This window comes from Lactuca sativa, chromosome 6, assembly GCF_002870075.4.
Source record: "Lactuca sativa cultivar Salinas chromosome 6, Lsat_Salinas_v11, whole genome shotgun sequence".
NCBI classification, from domain to species: Eukaryota; Viridiplantae; Streptophyta; class Magnoliopsida; order Asterales; family Asteraceae; genus Lactuca; species Lactuca sativa.
The window spans coordinates 11,145,776-11,169,629 of record NC_056628.2 but is presented as its reverse complement, the minus strand read 5'-3'; positions in this window follow the sequence as shown (position 1 = coordinate 11,169,629).

Sequence of the window (23,854 nt, the reverse complement as noted above, 5' to 3'; positions counted from 1 at the left end):
CGAAACTAAAGCATATAAATAGAGATCTAGGCCTTAGAAATCATTTGAACACCTGAAGTTTCTTCCTTTTCTTACATGCAAGGACTTTTGGGGCATAAAAAGCCAAGACGACGTATTAGAGCTTGCATGGGGGCTCCAATGGCATCAAGTTTGCACCTTTATGCCATAACAACCCTTAAAGATTCTAGATCTGAAGGTATCCACACTTGGGACGTCTATATCCCAAGGATCAAGATTCTTGGACCAGAAACCCACTAAAGTGAAAATAAGGAGATCTAAGAAGTTATTAGGCAAGTTAGAGACTTGATTACCAGGAAATGATGAGGATGGAAGGAATTCTATGGATCTACTATCTTCTCCTTGAATCCTCTAACTTCTGCTTTTTCTACAAGCTTCAAGAACACATAAAGCTCACTCAAAAATGGCTCACAAACTCACAAATGCATCAGGGTTTCTGAAACTAAGGTTTGGAACTTGTAGGCTGGAAATGAGGCCAGCAAGTGGGGATTAAGATGCTTAAATATGGTGCAAAACCCCGAAATTAGGGTTTCATCCTAGCATCCCTACTCGTCGAGTCGAGGCTCTCGACTCGTCGAGTAGGTGACTTAAAATCTCGCGACCATTCTGGTTTCTACTCGACGAGTTTGGAGCTTCCAGCTCGTCGAGTAGCTCTACAAAAGTGAATAAATTATAATTAAATATGTACTAGGAAATAGGCATTACACGAACATCTCTATCTGAAACCACCGAAACCGACACCCTATAACGTGCCATAACCTCCCTGATATATAAACCTCAACCAATTTATTTGTAGAAACACACTACTAAATTAGGATGAAATGCGCGCTCATGGTCAACCGATCCATGATGACCCATATCGAATCCATTCCGTGTGCAGTCCGGGTAGCTTCGTGATGAAATCCTTGATAATATCCTCCCATTTCCATACGAGAATCTTCAATGACTACATTTTTCCGTGAGGCTACTGATGCTTGGCCTGGACTTTCCTCCAAGTCAAGCGCCGCTCCACATATCAATCCACGTCCCGCTTCATGTAGGGCCACCAATAATCTAGACGAAGATCCCTATACATCTTCGTCGCCCCAGGATGAATAGAGAACCTAGACATGTGCACCTCCTCCATCAGAACCTGATGTACACTACCCCAATATGGAACCCAAATGCACCGATGAGGAGTCAATAACCCATAACTATCATAATCAAAGGAAGCCACCTGACCCACAATACGCTCACTCTTTCGGTGCTCTTCCTTCATAGCCTTGACATGAGCCTCACGAATCCGCTCCAATAGCAGGGTAATCATGGTCATCCTCAATAATATATCCCTGATCGGCCACTACATTGGCATTCCCTGGGTGATAAAGGATCTCACAATCATAATTCTTCACCACATCCAACCATCGGTGCTGCCTCCTGTTCATATTTTGCTGAGCCATCAGATACGTCAAGCTCTTGTGATCCATGTAAATAGTACAATAGAATCCATAGAGGTAATGCCGCCAAATGTTGAGGGCGCAAACCACAACCCCCAGCTCCAAATCATGCGTCGGCTAATTTGCCTCACCAAGATTCAGCTGCCTCGAAGCGTAAGCGATCACGCGACCGTTCTACATCAACACTGCCCCAAACCCGTGATTGACACATCACAATAAACCAAAAAATTATCAACACCCTCTGGCAGGGTCAAAATCGATGCCTCACACAACCACTGTCTCAAGGTCTCAAAAGTTATTTGCTGCTCAGTCCCCCAATGATATGTAACCGTCTTTTTTGTAAACCGAGTCAAATGAACAACTATCTTGGAGAAAGGCTGGATAAACCTCTAATAATAACCTGCTAGACCAAGAAAAATCTGAATCTCGGATGGAGACCTCGGAAGCTCCCACCACATTACAGCCTCAACCTTGGCCTGATCGATCATAATACCATTCTAGTTAACAAGGTTCCCTAGAAACTACACCTCGGGCAACCAGAACTCATACTTGGAGAACTTTGCGAAAAGCCTCTCTCTCCTCAAACTCTACAGTACTTCCCTCAAGTGCTCCTCGTGCTGCTCCTGGGTCTTGGAATAGACCAAGATATCATCAATAAATACAATCACAGAACTATCCAGCAACATTCTGCACACGCGGTTCATGAGATCCATGAGTACGGCTGGAATATTGGTGAGCCCAAAAGGCACCACCACGAACTCGTAATGACCATAACGAGTCCGAGAAGTTGTCTTCTGCATATCCTCATCTCTAGCCCTCATCGGATGATAACTCGAGCGCAAATTAATCTTGGAAAACCAATATGCACCCTGAAGCTGGTCAAACAAATCATCAATCCTCGGGAGTGGATAACGGTTCTTCAACGTTACCTTATTCAGCTCCCGGTAGTCAATACACATACGATGGGACCCATGCTTCTTCTTCACAAACAATATCGACACTCCTCATGGTGAACCACTCGGTTGAATGAATCCCTTTTCTAACAGCTCCTACAGTTGTGCAGACAACTCATGCATCTCAGGAGGATCCAACTAATATCGTTCTTTGGCTATCTGAGCTGCACCTGGAACCAGATCAATCCTGAACTCAATGTGCCTCTCTGGAGGCACCCCATGCAAATCCTTTGGAAACACATCGGAATAATCCTGCACAATCGACACATCATCCACGGTCGCCTTACCCTTATCCCAGGTATCCGTAAGACAGGAGACAAATCCAGAACAACACTGCTCAATGTAATGCATGGCGCTCGCGGCTAAACACAAATGGTGTCTACTCTAAGCTATCTCTCCTTGAACCAATAACTCTCCCAGAGCTCCAACAAACCTCTTTCTAAGCACAAACGATACAAAGGATCGGCTAGCCCTTGAATCAAACATTATCAAACCAGAAATACGCTTCATGAGGAACGATCCTAAAATAAAACACTTAAATATAAGCAATAAATTCAATATAAATAAAGAGATAATGATAATATAAATACCCGTTACCACATCAGGTGTCGCGCGAGCTTCCTCGGCCGTCAACCGGAAAGACCTGCTCTTCACCACAGGTGCATCCACCTTGCCCTAACAACCAACAGTGACCCGAAGAGTCGTAGCATTATTTTTCCAAGTTCCTATTCATAGACTCTTAGTACATTATGTGATGATCACATTTGATTATATTGCAGGATCTAAGAGGAAAAAAAAAGGAAACTTATGTAGAGTAAGTTGAATTTGATCGTGGGAAATGGACTTTGGTCACATAGTTTTTCATTAGAGATTCCTAGAAACATAGTTTTTCATTTTATGTTTTGTAAGGACAAGTTCCAATTTTTCGTTTATTTTCAAAATAAGTGAAATTTTGGTTTATCTACGTACCTTATTTTGTATGTCCTTGCAATTAAATTTATGAAAGTATTTGTTAAGTTTCTAATATTAGAAATATTAATTATGGATTTGATTCTTATGATATCGCATGTGGCATTGTCATAATTGACAAAGTGAAAAAAAATCTCATCACCAACTGGATAGATATTTGGTATTGTACAAGGCACATTGTATAGTATATGAGAATCTTATTCATTGGAAAATGATAACTAATTCATTGATCATGTGTATATGTGTGTCAAGTGAAGGACTAATGGATCTTATACATGTTGATATGGACAATTCAGACCCACCACAAAGGATGATAACTCTACTTGTCATGATTTTCTAATGTTTCAGTAAATATGGTTGTGTTTATAAGATTAAGCATAATTATGATACTTTAAAAAGATTCAACGATTAGCAGAACGAGTAAGAAGAATCTATTAGGTAGAAAGATAAAAGATTCTCCAATTTGAGAAGAAAGGATAATGCTTTAGTATCATGTTTTATGATCATCTTAGTGATTACGAAATTTTTATCAAAATTGATCCTCGAAGAACATCTTAGTGCAATTATATGACTAAGAAGAGGAATCGGATATTGTTGGAAATAGTTCAATCATGGATGAGTCATAGTTTGTTCCAAATCAAGTTTTACAACCACACTCTAGTAAATATGAGTCATATCTTGAAACTCCTTTTCAAACTAAGAAGGTTGAAATCACCTCAAAATATGTGGATTTAAAAATGTTTTCTTACTCTAGCACATATAGAATTGGATTTGTGATGCTTTCGTTAATTGAGAAACAAAAGATAAACTAAAACCTATTCTACGAAGTGTTTTCTTGTCGAGAATCCACACGAACTTTTGAATATTTGTTTTAGCTCATCAAGGAATGTTTCTTGAGAGAAAAATTATATGTTAATAAGTTAGTGGGATTCATATTGATCTTGAGAGTTTCAATAGTCGCTGGACAATAAACCTTTTAGTTATCACTAGCACAAGACCTTAAGTTGATAACACATCATGTTTGGTTAACACATTCTTATTTATGTGCATTTCTAGTTGAGTTGGCAATGATTATGAGTTCTATGTTTCTCATGTAACTACAATAGCAAAGCGTGTTGGTCAATGAAAGTCCATTGATCAATATGGGTGAGCTGCTAACGACATGGAAGCACCGGTAGGCCCTTGTGCTTCAAGAGGGCAAGGAATTTAGAATAACTAAGTTCAGTCCATGAAGGAAAGCTAAATTTGAATTTTCTTTTGCATTAAACCTTGTCTTATGATTGTAGGTAAGAAATGATAGATTCAAATGGATAGAAGCATACACACTAAAAAATCTAGGTGGTAAAGGATTCGATTTAATTCATGAGAGTGATTATGAGGAAATACTTTTGCTAGTTGATTTTAAAGATCCGATCAAGATCAATATGGATATTGTTTGTGTTAATTATATTCTCAAATTCACAATATGATTACGACATCCCTCTTCATATTTCGAATTGTTTGAACTTTCGACATATATATATATATATATATATATATATATATATATATATATACATACATATCAATGAGTTTTGAAATGGTTTAAACACACGCATATGTTATCCAATCAAGGTTTTTAATTTTAAGAAGTCTAGTTGGAGACCTATCGAAGCATTGCGTAACAAAAATTTGTACATCAGTAAGAAAGTCAAGGGTATTGATTACTAGAAGTCCAGTTGATTTGTGGGTACATGTCAAAGTTGGTGGGAGCAAAATTGTTATGCTAGTATTGTATGTTGACAATACTGTTCATAGGGAACAAAGTATTCAAATTGAAAATTGCACAGTTTGGGAATTGTTTGGCTATAGTAGACTTAAGGGGGCGGGCCCTTGTACTTCTTTTTGAATCTAAAGGTTTAGATTGTATAGATTAATAGAACTTAGTTATAAACACATATAAATATCATGTTGAAATGCTTCAACATAGGAATTTCAATATATGAAAAATATTATTGCAAGAGAGTAACATATATCAAATCCTTATGTGAGACCTAATGAATCGAGTCCCATATGCTTCGGATATAGGATCGAGTACGTATGCTATAACATTCACTTATTTTGATTCTTCAAGTGATCAGGGAATTGTAAGAAAAAGGACTAGAAATTTGTGACTGAAGTTGTTAAACAAATGTCAAGAACATTCTAAGGTTATACCAAAGGACTGGTTGCTTGTGGACAGTCAGAAGTATGATATTTATTTGGATTGACCACAGTGACATGACTTTGGATTGAGATGGATCTTAATCAGGATTCATGGTCGTATCGAAATATGGAAATGTTTCATAGTGGGAGATAGTTAAAATGTCTACATGTGAGTTGGAAGCTTTAATGCGAAGAGAAGTATTCAAGGAGTGTACCTTGAATTAGCAATTACCATGGAATTGTTTCTCGTAACAAAGTTCCAATGGGATATTCTGTAATATCAAAGGATCTGTTTTTGAGATTTTGGGATCTTGATATCACAGGAGATTAATGCATGTTAAGATGGAATTCTTTCACATATTTGATAGTGATAATAATTTGGAATTGTGATATGAACACCATTGGAATTATGTCGAGTTGATCTTTTCATAAAGGAAGGACCATAGAGAGGCATAGTATGCATGTTCATAACATGTCATGGTTGATGTTTAATTCAAATGATTAATTGATTACTTGTAACATGACACAATATAAAGTTGTAATTATCATGGTGATTAAATAATAAAGATTATTTATATTCAATAGATTTTGAAACCATAGTTAATTAGTTTGTTATTGTGTTTCATTTTGCATGTTTTAATTCGTGAATAGTTTGATTATTGGAAGCTCAAAAGTCACTCAACCTTTAGGAAGTAGTGAACGAATACTGTCATGAATTGGATGATAGATTGTGTAAGGAATTCAAACATTGCAATTGTGTTGCTACAACTTTCATGAGTATTTATAAAATGGATATTTGAGTATTGGATAAACCCACGCTTAGAGAATTACTTCATGGATTGTGTCATGAGTAATTCTGAGATGATAATATCTTATATTCTTAAAATGGAGAAATATGAGTTATAGTTTACAATTCGACTGTACATTGGTATTGCGAAAACACATCAGTAATTTGATGTTATAAAACGTAGTGTCATGTTTGATTTGGTGAGTAAAAGATACAATCATATGAGTCAGTGTTTATCCGTTCCTTTTTCCCTGACAGGAAAAGCGATGTCTTTGGACCCCTCGTTGATTTGGTGTTGACTAATAGTGATGGGCCCAGTCAGGACTAAATTGATGTGTTCAATTAGAAGTCTTATGACGTCATCACAAATAAGAAAATCAGAAAACATAATTTTGGACAACGAGATTGATTCTAATCTATGTCTCATGTCCATATGATATCTAGAATATTGGAGGAATATTTGATCACTTATCTAAAGGATAAATATCAGATCGGATCAGAGTTCGACAATCACTTTGGAAAGCACCATTTGCTGTATAATTTAGAACATATACCTATAATCTTGTTTTAGACTTATCCAAGTAGGAGACTGTTGGATTAGTTGTTTAAGCCAATAACTTAATTAGTATAATCTTCAATTATTAGCAAATTCCTTTTGGGTTGCCCTCAAACCTAGTTATTAAATGGAATGCTTTTTGGAGAGATAGACTGATTTATTAATTTGTTATACGGTCAATAAATTAATTAGAAATCTAAATAAATGATTTATTAATATATTATGAGAATAATATATTAATTATAAATCGTATTTTTTTTAATTAAAAGTTAATCAGAAATTAATTGGAAATAATTTTGGGACTAATTGGATTAATTAAAGCTGGAAGGACTAAAGGTGACAATGTTTAAAAGTTGAGCATTGACCAATTCTAGAACCTCCCATAGGCGGACGGTTCTAGAGGAGTTCTTGAGGCTTTCTAGAGCTTTTATTGGGCTCTAAGGAAACTTAGATCTCTTAGGGGGTAAGCAAAAGGATTAGGGTTATCTAAAAGGAACGTGACTTATCCTTAGCCTCCCTCTCACCTATATACACCCCCTTGGGTTATGATTTTTGAAATCACTTCATTCCAAAGAGAGAATTCAAAATTTTCCTTCCTCCTCCTCTCTCCTCTAAAGCCTCTAACTTTCTAGGGTTTGGGTGTGAGCCATTAGAGGCACGATACTTCCGGTTCTTTCTTTTTGAAGACAAACAAGGAAGGATGACTAGTTTATTTTCTATAATAAACTAAGGTATGTATTTTATAATAACTCTTTAGTAATTTTGAAATTAGAAATGTACTTTTACAATTCTTGATATTCAATAGTTGTTCTCAAATCATAGTGAAAACATAGATCCTTTCGCGTGCATGTGAACTTAGGGGTTATGTTTTTCGCCAAAAATAGATTTTTTATAACATATACAACCCATCAATTCCTAGGATAAGCAGGAAGCTTGGGTCGGAGTGTGATACTCGACCATTGTGAATGTAGTCAGCTGACCGAGCTATAATGTTCTAAAAGAATAAAGGTATTCTTCGGCTACGCAGGTAGCTTGGTTCGAAGTGTGATCCTCAACCTTTATGCATGTAGTCGGATGAGCGATCCACAATGTTTTAAAAGAATAAAGGTGTTCTTTAAATTTGTGTAACATCCCAATTCTCAATTATTTACCTTTTAACCCCTTAGTGTGAGAGGTGGTTTCATTTTGGCCCTTAGTGGCATTTTGGTAATTTTGGCCAAACTTAATACGTTGGGCGTACGTTGTGTACACTGGGTGTACTAGGGCGGATCTTAGTACATGGGGCGTACACCTCGTATGTAGGTTATATGTGATGGATCCTCAAACCCTAATATTTTGGGTTTGGTCCATATATAAGCATCATTATTATCTCATTTCTCATTCCATTATTATCCTCCACCTAAGAAAACATCCTTCTTGCTAACCCTAAGTGAGAAGAGTGAATCTCGACCTCATCCTTGTGTTTTGGCATCATACTTGAAGAAGAAGAAAAATATAATGGGAACACCTTGAAGCTTGGAAGCAACTTAGATTTGGGATTCTCTCCTTGCTATCAATCTGCAGGAGGTTAAAAGCTCCTTGATTTATCATCCTGTCTTGTAGATCTAGGAATTTCTTCATTTAGGGCATTTTTGGTCCGCACTATGATGATTATTGAGCATGACATGCTCTTAATCGCATAAGTCATCCTTTCAAACCAAATGAGGGGTCTCGTGTCATAAAAATGTGGTCTTGCTACTTAGTTTTTCCCTATGCATGCTCTAAAAGGTCTTAAAGTATAAAGAAGTTGGGATTTTGTGTATTAAGCACTTAATGGGCATGCAAAGTCATAAAGTTGGAAACTTTATGACTCTTAGTGGTATTTTGGCCTTGGATCTGAAATTAGGAAATGAGAGCTTAATGCCTTAAGCTCTTAGTGAAGGAAAAGGAAGTTTGAGCATACGTCGTACATAACCTATAGTACGCAGTGCGTACGGGGTCAATCAACCGACTCCAATCAAAGCGTGTGTATGCCCAAAATAGGATCTGAGTATGCTTCGCGTAGTCAGCAGAGTGGACCTATTTGACCCGTTGACCTTAACCTTTGACTTTAGATTTGACCAGAGTTGACCAAGTTTGACTAAGGGTATTTTGGGTATTTTGAGTTATCGTTCAATCTTGGTCTCTATCTGCTGAATAGGTGATCTATAGAGCCGGTATTCAGAGTAGTGTATTGTTCAACTATTATCATACTATGAGGTGAGTGTTCTTCACAGTACATGTGGGTCGAACGCACTAATTTCGGCCCACTAGGTTACTTGTCATGGTCAGGATAATGATATGATAGTTGTAGTTGTTCAGTGGATCCGTATGGTTATCTGTATTTGTTGGATCTGTGTTTATATTTATTTGTTACATATGTCAACATGTTGTGTTGGGTTAAGGTAGTCTTGATTTGTGTTGTAGACCAAGACACTCGAGGACGACTGGATAGGTTGTAGTGTAACATCCTGTTCTGGATAGTTTTATGATTTAACGCCCATGGGCCTTAATCCGAGTATGAGAAGGTTTTGAGGCTTTGAAAGAGAAAGGTTTAGGCTCTTTTGGGAGGCGGGTAAGGTAGGTTGTGTGATAAAAGGGTTCGGTTTATGCTTTAGAGCCCAAATGTATTATTAAAAGCGATGGTTCAGACTTTTCAAGAATTTTGGATATGAGATCGAATGGGCTTCAGGAGGAAGAAAGTTGATAGAAGGGTAGGGCTTCTCTTTACCTTTTTCGTGGATATAAGGATTGTCGGAAATGGATTTATAGAAAAGAAGTTATGGCCTTCAGAAGTTTTGTGGTTTCAGGCTTTGCCGTGTACGCTGGGCGTACACAAATCAGATTGATTTAGTTCCAGAAAACATAAAGTTTGAATCTTGGTGGCTTTCTCATGTGGATCTAATGGGGTGATGACTTGTTATGCTTGGCTTTTGAAGAAGAAGGAGCTTTGAAAGAGAATAGCTTGAGCATCTAGATTTTGGATCTATGTTCTTCTCTTATTGGTGCATCTTCCAAAGGTATCAAGTTTGAAACTTCCTTATTGTTGTGCTAGTTTTTGTCTTGGGTCCATTTTAGGGTTTTTGGTCCCAAAGCTTGAAGCTTTATGAGTTGTTGAACTACATAGCCTAATATATGTCCCTTTAAGTGTTCTAGTGGAGAGGATTCATAAAAATGAGGCCTTTGATGTTGGAACCACCTCAAGCATAAGATATGATGATTTTTCAGAGTATATAGTAAGAGTTTTTGTGTTTGGGACTTGATCTGCCATGAAATGGAATAAAGTCACGAGCTTTATTGTGTATGAGCCTTTATGGAGACCAGATCTAAGATTATAGCTATAGTCTTAACGGATTAAGACCAAGGGAGTGGAGATAACAATCCTGGACGTACGCTGAACGTAATTCCAGTACGCCCCGCGTGCTGACCAGTGTCCCCGATGGCCAATCTGGATTGTGAGTACGCTGAGCGTACCAAGGGAGGTACGCCCCGTGTAAGCTCACTGTGGACTTTTGCGCTAAGTCTCATTTTGGGGCCTTGAGTGTTGGGCCTGGAGTTTGGGCTTGTTACAATAGGGTATTGAACCAAAGGAATGTATATATTCGTGCTTAGGCCCTTAAGTTGGGCTTGCCATTTAGGTTCGAGAGTGGGCCTCGGGTGAGCCCATTTATTATTGGGCCTTGGTGGGCCCAATGGGTTTTAGGTTATTAATGGTCTGGTTAGTAGTCTTCATTTAGACCTAATGAGTGAGAGTCTACACATAGTTTGTAATTCTATTAATTGTGGGTTTTGGCTCAGAGTTAGAGGCAGGTGCACAACAGCAACATTTTTAGGGGCTGTTCTTCATCCGAGGTGATTCTTCTCACTATACTTTACCTAGAGTGGTACTTATATGTGACCGCAGGGTCTTACGTGCGTACATTGAGTGTTATGTTATCCTGCTTATTGTTGTATGCTATCTATTACGTCTTTGTGATTTATGCTAAGCAGAGCTTTAAAGACCGGACCAGAGGGTCCAATGAACCGTGGGACTGGAGGGTCCCACTGAGACACATTGACCGGAGGGTCTTACAGTGATATAGCGTCAAGTGGCTAATGAGCTGTGTGTGCGGTATTTTGGAGAACTCACTAAGCTTTGTGCTTACCGTGTTATGTGTTTCAGTTTTTCTCAGGATCGCAGGAAGGCACCGACTCAATTGTACACACCAGAGAATGAGTTATGTTTTGAGGATCCTAGATTATTAATCAATCATCAATGGAGATGTGTTTTGTAAACTAAACAAATGAGATTTTGTGAAATGCTTTATGAAATTTATATGATTTTAAAATGAAAATTTTGTTTGGTAATTTACAGTGTTACATGTAGGACCTGCGAGGAGGTCCAGTTAGGTCGGTGGCCCGTGTAGTAGTCCGAATAGGTTGTAGGCCCTGCGAGGCAGTCTAGGCATGCTAAAGGCTCGTAGAGGGGTCCATGTAGAATGTAGGCCTGCAAGGCGGTCCAGTCAGGCTAGTTGTTCATATTGTATGCTTGTTAGTTATGGTGTGTTGGTACTTTGGCGGAACTCACTAAGCTTTGGCTTATAACTTTCGTTATGGTTTCAGGTACTTCCGAGGATCATGGGAAGGAAAAGGCGTGATCGTACACAACTTCCTGTTTTTATGTCTTCAGTTCTTGGGGAAACTCTTATTTAAAGTAATGCTTCTGAAACAATGACTATTTTTGTAAACAATGTTGATTAATGGTTGATTTTGAAAATTTTAAATTTACTGTGATTTTGGAATGTTACAAGTTGGTATCAGAGCCTTGGTTTGAGAGATTATGAACATTCATGTGAATCCAGACTTAAATTGAGGAAATGCAATAGTTTTTAAATGGTTTTCCAAATTGTTTCAAAATAACCAAGGAAGGATGCGATGTGCACGATCAGCCGGAGCAAGAAATTATACCACAAGTTACCCACATTGTTATTTTTTATGGTATGGTAGAACAACATGTCAGTTGTAGGATAGGGATCTTCATAAATTGCATGATAGAATTGCCTGATGTATGATGCCTTATTTCCTATAGAGTTTTATTGCTCATTGTTTTTCGAATCTTTCGGGTGTGAATTAACTATTAACTGAATACACTAAGTCACATGCATCATGGGTTAAATAATTTTAGAGTGAAGGGTTTGGTCCTATTGTGCAGCTCTTGTCTGAGTCCAACCGTTGTAGGGTTGAATGTTTTAATCTATGATTATTTAAGTTATGTTGCATGTGATTGTATTCATGTAGTAGTTAACGGGCACCACTGGGGGTCGTTTGGCAGTTGTTGGCCGGGTGAGATGTGGGTCCGAGAATAGCCTAGGGAGTATGTAGTGCTCATGTTGCATTTTTGAATGTCTTGGGAGTATCACTATGAGTGAGTATAGAAGTAGCAGGCCAGTTTGGAATGATTAGTCACTCTCGAGAGAGTGAGGATAGGATGTATGCATATCCTTATTGTTGTATTGGTTTTAGGTGGTTGTGATGATCTTGAGACAAATACGAGTGGGTGTGGAAGGTAGTATAGGCTTGTACTACTAAAAGAACAGGACCCGTACATGTCGTAAGTAAGTCACAAACCTCGAGGGGTAGTCTTGTCATGTGGTTCTAACAATATCTGTGTGCCAATTCTGATGCTCTTGACTCCTTTTTATTATGGAGTTCCCAAGGGGATTTGGAGCTGATAGGTAAGATAGGTCAGGGTTGACAATTGATCGGATTCGGGAAATGATTACCATTGAGGTTATGCAGATATTGCAGGAAGAATTATCTTGTATCGTGGATCAGATCACTGGTAGGTTAATTGCCAAGTTAGAGGAACGAACTACAGCCTTGTAGACTGCGAGAGCTGTTGTTGAGATGACTATTGGGAGAGATCTTGATGAGGGGACACAACTAGGAAAGAGGAGGAGGGCTCTTTCAGTAAAGGACAAGTAGATCGAGTCCTAAAATCCATCAAACATTTGGGTTTCATATTGTCGAAGTCCTGGTACTAGAAAAATCTCTCTCTCTCTCTCTCTCTACGAATCCCCACGGTAGAAACAACTATTGTAGCTACAACAACAATAGCCTCAGAAAGTGCAGCATAACGATTGTTGAAAAGCTTGATCATAGGTGATGCACACACTAAGAAACTACAATAATGATGTCAATTTCATAGAAGAAGTAACCATAGGCTATCAGGAACCATATATCAGGCAATTCTATCATGCAATTCCTGAAGATCCCTAGCCCATCACAAGGATGTTGGTCTATCAGAAACATCATATCAAATAACAATGTGGTATTTTAGGGTATACTTTCTTGCTCCAGCTGAACGTACACATCACATCCTTCCCATTGGTCACTTTTTAAAATTGTTTTAAAACTATTGTAGTTCCTTAGTTTGAGTCTAGATTCACACGAATGCTCATCCAATTCTCTCAAACCAAGACTTTGATACTAACTTGTAACAACCTAAAAATCATAAAAATTTAGAATTTTCAAAAACAACCCATTTCACCCATAACGTGTTTACAAAACCATTGTTTCAAAAAGATTATTCAAAACAGACTTTCCCAAGATCAAATGTCATAAAATAGAAAGATGTGCACGGTCATGCCTTCGTTTTCCCACGATCTTTTGAAGTACCTGAAACAATGAACTAAAACTGTAAGCCAAAGATTAGTGAGTTCCCCCAAAGAACTACCACACCACATAACAAACATGAGCCTTCTTCCGGACTGGACCACCTCGCAGGACGGGCTTACGGCCTGACTAGACCACCTCGCATGGCCTACAGCCTACCCAGACCACCCCGGGTGTCTTGGCCTTTAGCACAAAGTAGGATCTCCTGAAGCCAATCACAATATGTCGACATATGTAACAGATAATCATAAACATAGATCTAAAAAATACAAATAATCATATAGATCTACCAATCAACCATATACTACCATATCACTATCCTATAACCCGGATATCAAATCTAGTGGCTGATATTTGTGCCTTAGACCCATGGGTATAATGAGGAAAACTCACCTCTCAGTCCGATAAGTAGCAAAAAAGCACACATCACCGAGTACAACACTAACACCAACTCTAACGATCACTTAAAAGAAACTGGGACTTTTAAGCTTAGTTAATAATCACAAAATACCTAATGAACCCAAACTACTCTTAGGTCAACCTTGGACAAAAGGTCAAATCCAACAAACTAGCCGAGTGAACCCAACCGAGTTAATGCAACCAACTCAACCCAACCGACTCAACCCAGCTAAGTACGATGGGCATTCCCAGCTGAACGTGGGGCGTACTCCTATTGACCAAGAAGTCGGGAGCTTGACCACGTACGTGTAACATACCGTTTGTTATTCCTATATTACTTACCTGGTCACCTAGACTTCTTATTAAGAGCTTAATACATCAAATCCTTACGTCCAAATCTAGATCTAATCCCAAACTAACATTATAAGTCATAAAGTATCCAAGCTTCTGACTTTACATGGCTAGAAGTGCTTAATACCAACAAACATTAACTTCTTAATCCATTAGGACATCCTAGCACATGCATGGGGAAAAAGTAAGAGCCAAGATCATATTTTTATGCTTCTAGAAATCTCCAAACGTATGAAAGGATAGATTATATGGGTTGGAGCATGCCATACTCATAGAATTGAAGACTTGGGACCAAAATCTTCATGAATAAAGAACTAACATGATATAAAGAAATGCAAGCCAAGTTCAGAACTTTATACCTCTTGGAGGTTGCTAGGTAAATAAGGATTCTAGATCTAAAGTTTCTTCAAGCTTCCAAATTGCTTCTACTTCGTTTCTTCTCCTTCAAGGTCACCAAAATGCCCACCAAAGGTCAAGAATGCACAAACAAGGAACTAGGGTTTGCTAAGGTCGAATGAGGTAATAGAGGCCAATGAGAGAAGACGTTGTAGGCCATAAGGATGTTTAAATAAGGTCTAAACCCTAACAACTAGGGTTTGGGATCTTACCGTGTACGCCTAACATACAATATGTACGCCCAACGTATGTGCCCATGCACCATTAATTACAAAAATGCCATTATGGGCGATTTTGCAACATTTCTCATACACATGGGCTAAAATGCAATAATCTTCATACCTAGGGTTAAAATTCAGAATTACCTCAACATCAAGTTGTTACAACAATAATTATTTGTTATCTCATAACATGTATGAAGAACAATTACTCTATTCAATGATTTTAATTGTTTGATAAAATGTATAGTAATAATTATTATTATACCTTAAAATTCTAGCCTCAATTTGCGGGTGTTACAATTAACTCTCACTTTGGATGATTAGGTCCGAGAATCATAGAGCATCAAAACAGCTCTGAATAATGATTTCAAAGTCGCTTTTACGATCCCCTAGTAAGGATTTGCCTTAGTACTTGTTTTCACATTGTACTATCCCAACGAGCCCCATCATGTTATACACGAAATAATGTTTTAGGTTCCTTTATTACAACTTAATAGCTTGCTGGTCTAATTCCATAACATTAAATCTATTGATTTAAGTTTTCACTTAAGTGACCTTGTTATGTTGAATTCCTCACACGACCATTTTCCTTATAAAAAATTGACAAAGTTCACGAACTTAACTATTATGTGACCCATTCATGTTTTTACTTCCTCAGATTACAACATTTTTGACGTTAACATCAACATAAGTATTTTTAAGATGATCAAAGAATGATCTCAGTTCAAAAATCTTTTTTTTATATTATTTCTTATAATGAGTCTATGGAAACATTATCTATAGACCAGTTCTTTATATATGTGATACTTGGGAAGGTATACTTTTATCACATTGTTAAATTTTAGCTCGCAACAAATCTTCACTCAACATAAACCTGGGATACTTGATGATAAGATAGAAGGTAAGGTTGTACCATTTAGCCATAGGCATATGTGAAGGTATCAAGTTCCCTCATGATATTTGATGTTGTTTTGTAACATCCGGAATCCTAGGTATATTATTGGTGTGTTTATTTTGGGGTTTAATGAGTGACTCGACGAGTTGTGAGTCCAAATCATCGAGTAGAGTCGAGTTGACTGCGTGGGTTTAATGAGCGGACTCGACGAGTCGGAGAGCCGACTTGCCGAGTAGGTGCTGTAAAATGAAACCCTGAATCCCCAGGTTTAGGGCCTATATAAGGGTGCTTATAGCATCTTTTGGGGCTCATGAGTTGCCCAACTTCACTAAGAGAAACCCTAGTCGCCTTTTAAGCCAATAGAGAGAGAGGGTGTTGAGCTTATGTTGAATATTTCCGTACATCTGTGGAGGGGAAGATAAGGAATTCAAGGAAGGAATGAGAAGAGGCTGTTAGATTTATTGCTTGTCATCCAAGAGGTTCTATAAAAGGTGAAAAGTTCATACCTTTATCATTCTTATGGTTAGATCTCTTGATTTTGGAAGTTTATGGTTTATGCCACCTTTATTTGGGATTTCGAGCTTACAAATTTGTCTTGAGGTTTAGACCTCAGATCTGGACCTTGTGAGGTCCCTAGAGTCCAAAGGTCCCAACTTTATTCACCCATATGAAGGATATTGTGCTTAACACATTGTGAGAGCATGTTTTGGTATGTTGGAGAAAAACTACCATACATGAACGTAAAGATTGAAGCTTTATCTGACAATGAAGTATTAGGATGCTAGAGCTAGTGTTTGGAGTAGTAGAGCTGCTTTAAATCGTCTGAATGAGAAATCAGATTGAAGGTACTCGCCGAGTCTATGAGGTTTTTCCCCGATGAGTCAGGACATGGGTGACTCGGCGAGTTGGCGAGACAACTCGACGAGTCAAGGTGGACTTTTGCGATATGATAGAAGAAAGTAGGGGACTCGACCAGTCACATAGATGCACTCGGCGAGTCGGGTCAAACATGGACTGTTGACTCGAGATTGACTTCTGTTGACTTTAGTGTTTGGTCATGCATGAGTAATGGAGACCATGGAGGGGTGAAATGGTCTTTTACCCCATCCAAGAGTTCGAAAGAGAACGAGAGGGAAACCTTTTGGTATTGTGTATGAATAGAGTATTAATTAGAGGTATTTACCCTATCTGATACGCGGAGGCTACTTTTAGATTTCTGTGTGCGAGATTATTACTTGTTAGCATTCGAGGTGAGTCTTCTCCCTATACTTACCATGTGTGGTATCTTTGTGCAATTGAGATGTCTTATGTGCTTATCTGTGTATTGTGATATTCTGTATTATATCTTTGTGATTTATGTTGAATATTATTATTATGAGTTTCCTGAGTTAGGACTGGAGGGTCCACCCGAGTTATGGGACCGGAGGGTCCCATTGAGACACATTGACCGGAGGTTCTTATCTGAGTATAGCCATGAGAGGCTATTGATATGTGTGTGGTATTTTGGGGAACTCACTAAGCTTCGTGCTTACCCTGTTATGTGATATGTGTTTCAGGGACTTTTCATGATATCGGGAAGGCGTCGGCTCGATTGTACACACGAGAGAAAGAGTAATGTTTGGAGGATCCTGGATTTGTGATAAACAATTTTAAATAAAAATGTGTTGATAAATTGTTATTTGTGATTTTGAGGAAATGTGACATGTGTTTTATTATGTTTTGAAATGAAAATTTTGTTTGAAAATTTACGGTGTTACAAGTTGGTGTCAAAGCCCTTGTTTGAGGGATTCGGATGCACCTTCGGGTATGTCTAGACTCAAACTGAGGATTTGAGAAAAACTTTTTCAAAGGAAATGATTTTTCTAAACGAGCAAGAGTTTCTAAGAGGAAAACGAGAAGAAACAGTGTGTATCAATCAGCCAGAGCCCAAACGGTGATTTCCCAAAATACCGTTACTTATTTGTTTGTGTTATGAGTTCCTATTGAGATATTAGTGATGCATGCTATAAGATAGGCTAGGTATTTAATATATTAGGGCTAGAGTTGCCTGATTTGTGATGCCTTAGCCTAGGGGTTGTTGCTATCTGTTATGTGCCTTGAGTATGTGCTGAGTAAGAGTATGTAGTATGAATCACTTAGCGATGGAGTTCTGAGTCGAGAGATAATCTAAGAGAGATACCTAGATGAGCATCGAGGAGTCTTCTGAGAAGAGTAATTAGATACCATGAAAGGTGAGGTAGTATGAGTTCAGTGACGCCTTTTGAGACCAAGTAGAGCAAATAGAGTTGTAACCTAGAGTGGTTTTACGTGTAGGTGGAGATTATTCGATGCTCGAATGTTGCTTGCTTTGTGCTTTGTGGAACTCTTCATGATGGGAGTCAATTACTAAGTGAATATGATGATATTTAGGTGGTACATGGTTGGCATCATAAGGAGTTCTTCAGCAGCTGATGGCAGAGAAGTGTGAGAACCTCGGAAGAGCCTAGGGGGTGTCTATAATCAGAAGAGTATGCTGATAGAGGAGAGTATTCACTGGGTAGCAACCGAGTATATTGGGATTGGTGATTGATAATGGTTGAGCAACTACTTAAGAAATCTAGGACGATCCGTGTGGAAAGTATGGGTAGATGTGGCAGGTAGTATGGGTCCGTACTACTAAAAGCAGAGGACCCGTACTCGAAACAGGGAGAATTCCAGAGGTTCTAAGTAGTAGATTGAGAGGTGATAACATCGTTCGGGTACCATGATTCGTCGCAGATTGACAGGTAATAACATGGTTCGGGTATCATGATTCGTGGCAGACTGAGAGGTGATAACATGGTTCGAGTACCATGGTTCGTGGCTGTAACAACGTAATTTTCAAAACAAAAATTTCATTTTGTCACAACCATTTTCGCATAAAATATTTTAAAAATATCCAACAATAGTTACCAAAACATATTGTATCCTAAGATCACAAAAAATCAAATCCTCTCTCTAGTGTGTACGAGTCACGCCGGCGCCTTCCCACGGTCCTCGCTAGTACCTGAAACACATAACACAACAACTGTAAGCATAAATGCTTAGTGAGTTCCCCAAAATACCCTTACACACATACGCCTTTCCAGGCCATACTCTACACGACTTTCCGGTCCATGTGTCTCAGGGGACTTCCGTCCCAGTCCTAGTAGACCTTCCGGTCCTACTCGTATCGACCTTCCGGTCCACGTCATAATGCCCTCCGGCCCATATCATACATAGCATACATATCATATACATAACGCATATAGAACATGCAACACATATCATACAAAACATGCATCTCATAGCATACAAGACCTTCTGGTCACACATAGGTACCTTTCCAGGTATAGTATAGTGAGAAGACTCACCTCGTATGATGTCTAGAATCTCACGTGCTCGATACTCTGAATCTCGAAACAACGACCTAGCCCTTCCTAATCACAACAAATAATCATTCTAATTATTATCGGCTTCCAAGGCTATGCTACACCCTTTTCCAGTATCCCACAGAAGGGTAAAAGACCATCTCACCCCTCCCTGACTCGAAAGTCCACATGTTGACCAAAACCCTAAAAGTCAACAAAAGTCAACAACAAGCAGTACGCGGGGCGTACCAGCTCCTGTATGCGGGGGGTACCCTTGCATTCCAGAAACTGTGGACGCGAACCACTACGCGGCGCGTATTGGGATTACGCCCAACGTACATCCCAGTTTCTCACTTCCTCATTCTAATGTCTTAAACGATTAAGACATAACCCCATATTCTAGATCTAGCCATTTTAATACTTCTTAATCCATAAAGTTGAAACCTTTAAGCCTTTGCATGTCTATAAAGGTTCCCCACACCTTCTAACACCTTTCCTTTCTCTTCCAAGAGTCTAGATCTCATGCATGGCTCAACATCCACGTCCAAGATTGCATTTTTATGAACATACAACTCATATAGTTTTGGAATATGATAGATCTAGACCAATGGAGACTGCTTGCTCATAAAGTCTCCATCTTGGGACCAAAAACCCAAGAAATTGGTCCAAGTAATACACCATATAAACTACAAGGCAAGATCTTAATTTTTTACCTCATGAAGAAGCTCTAACCTTTGTAGTTCTCAGATCTACACTTGTCCACCAACTTCTAGCCTCCACAATGGTCTCCTCTTCTCTTTCACCACCTTGAAAAGGCACTTTAAAGCTTAGAACACTCACACCCAAGCTAAAAACGAAGGAAATGCTCTTTTAGGGTTTCTTTCTGAAAGATGGTGGCTGAGGGACAAGACCATCTCATTTATTTTATAGCCCTCAAGTGATATTAGGGTTTTGAGTCTGTGTCGGTTACGCCCGTCGTAACCTTAGGTACTCCCAGCGTACCCGGATGGAACCGCGTACAAAATAAGCGCGCGAGTACGCGCAGCGTAATCCTTGTACGCCTAGCGTACTCACAAGCTTAACACTCAAGACAAAGGACCCAATATGACAACTTGGAAAAGATGAAGGGTTAAATGGTTGAACCTGAGTTTCGACCTGTTACAATTCTCGCTCACTAGAACCAGACTTCGTCCCCGAAGTCTTATACCGAAAGCAACTCCGGATGCTACTCCCGCATCTCCGAGTCGGACTCCCACGTCAGCTCGGACCCCTTCCGATGTTGCCACTGAACCTGCACCAATGGCACATCCTTGTTCCTCAGCACCTTGATCTTCCGATCCCAAATCGCGATTGGTCTCTCACTATAATTCAGGCCCGCATCCACCTGAATATCATCCAGAGGCACTACCGCCGACTCGTCGGCTACACACTTCCTCAACTGAGACACGTGGAAGGTATCATGAATCAGGCTCAACTCCGCAGGTAGCTCCAGACGATATGCTACTCTGCCTACTCTCGCAATCACTCTAAACGGCCCAATAAACCGGGGCCCCATCTTGCCCCCCTTCCTGAATCGGATCACTCCTTTCCAAGGAGATACCTTCAGGAGCACGAAATCACCAACCTGGAAGTCGACCTCAGATCGTCGCCTATCCGCATAACTCTTCTGGCGACTCTGAGCGGTCAACAACCACTGCCGGACCTGCTGTATCTGCTCTGTCGTCCGAAGCACAATCTCCGTACTACCCATCACACATTGCCCTACTTCTCCCTAGCATATGGGGGTCCGACACCTCCTCCCGTACAACAGCTGAAAAGGTGGCATACCAATGCTCGAGTGATAGTTGTTGTTGTAGGAAAACTTAGCCAACGGCAAATACGTGTCCCAACTCCCTCTGAAATCCAATACACATGCCCGAAGCATATCCTCGAGCGTCTGAATCGTTTGCTCACTCTGCCTGTCCGTTTGTGGGTGGTATGCGGTACTGAAATGCAGCCTCATACCCAAATCCTCGTGAAACTTCTTCCAAAATCTAGAAGTAAATCACACATCTCAATCTAAAACAATCGAGATCGGAACTCCATGCCGCGATACCACCTTCCTCACATACAACTCTGCCAGCCTCTCAGCAGAAGAGCTCTCACTAATAGCAAGAAAGTGAGCGCTCTTCGTCAACCTATCCACAATCACCCAAATTGCATCGACACCTCTAGCAGTCCTTGGCAATTTGGTGATAACATCCATGGTAATTTGTTCCCACTTCCACTCGGGGATATCTAACGGCTGCAGCTTACCATGCAGACGCTAGTGCTCGTCCTTAACCTTGCGTCAATTCAAGCACCTCTCTACGAACCATGCAACATCCCTCTTCATACAGGGCCACCAATACTCTTTCTTTAAATCCAAGAGCATCTTAGTGGCCCCGGGATGGATCGAGAACTTCGACCTACGGGCATCCTCCATTAAGATGGTACGCACCCCGCCCACAAATGGTACCCAAATCCAGCCCTGAAAAGTCATAAGTCCTCGACTATCGGTAACAAACTCCGATACCTGCCCGATCACCCGCTACATTTTTCGGTTCTCTGGTCTCACTGCTTCTGCCTGGGCCCCTCGTATAGTGTCCAACACCGGAGTCATCACTGTCAACCTCATACAAACGTCTCGAATCGGGGAGCTCTCCGCCCTACGGCTCAAAGCATCGGCTACAACATTAGCCTTGCCCGGGTGGTACAGGATCTCACAATCATAATCCTTTACCACATCCAACCATCTCCTCTGGCGCATATTCAGGTTGAGCTGATCCATCAAGTACTTCAGACTCTTGTGGTCTGTGTATATGGTACACCGAACCCCATACAGATAGTGACGCCAGATCTTGAGGGCGAACACCATAACCCCCAGCTCCAGATCGTGGGTGGGATATCTCAACTCATGAGGCTTCAGCTGCATCGATGCATATGCTATCACGTGCCCCCTCAGCATAAGCACTTCCCCTAACCCAGATATCGATGCATCACAGTACACCACAAAATCCTCCATCCCTTCCGGGAGTGCGAGCATCGGGGCTTCGCACAACTTCTGGCGAAGTGTCTCAAATGAGGTTTGCTGCTCTGGACCCCATGAAAATGCAACACCCTTCCGGGTCATCTTGGTAAGTGGCACGACGATCTTGGAGAAATCCTTAATAAATCTACGATAATAGCCGACCAATCCCAGAGAGCTCCTAATCTCGGTGAGTGATCTCGACACCTCCTACCTCATGACCGCCTCAATCTTGGCCGGATCGACCAATATCTCATTCCAGTTGACAAGATGTCCCAAGATCTGAACCTCTCGTAACCAGAACTCACACTTGGAGAATTAGGCATACAACCTCTCTGATCTCAGGACTCCAAGGATCTCCCTCAAATGCTCCTCATGTTGTTCTCTAGATCTCAAATATACCAAAATATCATCAATAAATACGATCACCGACCGATCCAGCATCGGCCTGCACACCCTGTTCATGAGATCCATGAACGCAGCTGGTGCATTGGTGAGCCCAAAAGGCATCACCACAAACTCGTAATGCCCATAACGAGTTCTGAATGCCGTCTTCTGGATATCTTCATCCCGAACCCTCATCTGATGATAACCCGACCTCAAGTTTATCTTGGAGAACCAAGATGTCCCCTGCAACTGATCGAACAGATCATCGATCCTCGGCAACAGATACCAGTTCTTGACCGTCAACTTGTTCAACTCCCGGTAATCAATACACATCCGGTGTGAACCATCATTCTTCTTCACAAAAAGGATCGGCGCTCCCCATGGTGAGCTACTCGGTCGAATAAACCCCTTCCCCAACAGCTCCTGAAGCTGCGAGGATAACTCCTGCATCTTTGGCGGCGCGGGGCGATAAGGCGCCTTGGCGATAGCTGCTGCTCCCGGAACCAAATCGATGCGGAACTCCACTTGCCTCTCTGGAGGCACCCCCGGTAGTTCCTCGGGAAAAACATCTGGAAACTCGCACACTATCGGAACCTCATCAATCGAACTTGGCCTTCCCGCGGCCACTCATGTGTCCATCACATAGGCTACGAATCCACCGCAGCCTTGCTGCAAACTCTGTCTTGCCCTGGCAGCCGAACAAAATGCTGACCCACACCGGGTCCCCTCGCCATACACCGTAAGCACTCCCCCACTAGGGTCTCGTATCGTCACCAACTGACGCTTGCAGTCTATAACAGCTCCAAATCGGCTCAACCAATCCATGCCCACTATAACACACATGTCCCCCATCGCAATCGGGACCAGATCTATCGGGAACTCCACACCGAAGATCTCAAGGATACACCCTCGACTCACCTCCGAAGCATACACTCCTCACTCATCAGCTATGGAACCTCGCAGAGGTCGACTCAACGCCTCTCGATGGATACTAATGTGCTGACTAAATTCCAAGGAAACAAATGACCGACTCACACCAGAGTCAAATAATACCAAAGTAGGTCCATAACTCACAAGAAAAGTACCTATGCATATCATCATATAAGCACAATATCACAAACAAAAGATAAAATATAGAATACATACCAGCCACAACATCGGGTGCCGCGCGGACCTCCTCCGCAGTCAACTGGAAAGCTCTCTCACGAGCCTTCGG